We start from the raw sequence: 210 nt of genomic DNA on the forward strand, positions 1-210 counted from the left end.
TATTCACATCCAACCCACAGAGCAGATACGCCACATACGCAGTACATGTTATTTACGGCCATCGATCTGTACTAAAACGTGACTGGGGTTTAGTGACCTGCCACGGGTGTCGTCCAGGTCCTGTACACAAAGGGTTAGCGAATGAGAAAGTAATTTGGTTAATTACTGTTGTGGCTTGAGGGTTTCAGAAGTAGGGGTATGGGTGTTTCC

Source organism: Penaeus monodon, chromosome 24, assembly GCF_015228065.2.
Source record: "Penaeus monodon isolate SGIC_2016 chromosome 24, NSTDA_Pmon_1, whole genome shotgun sequence".
In the NCBI taxonomy this organism is placed as follows: Eukaryota; Metazoa; Arthropoda; class Malacostraca; order Decapoda; family Penaeidae; genus Penaeus; species Penaeus monodon.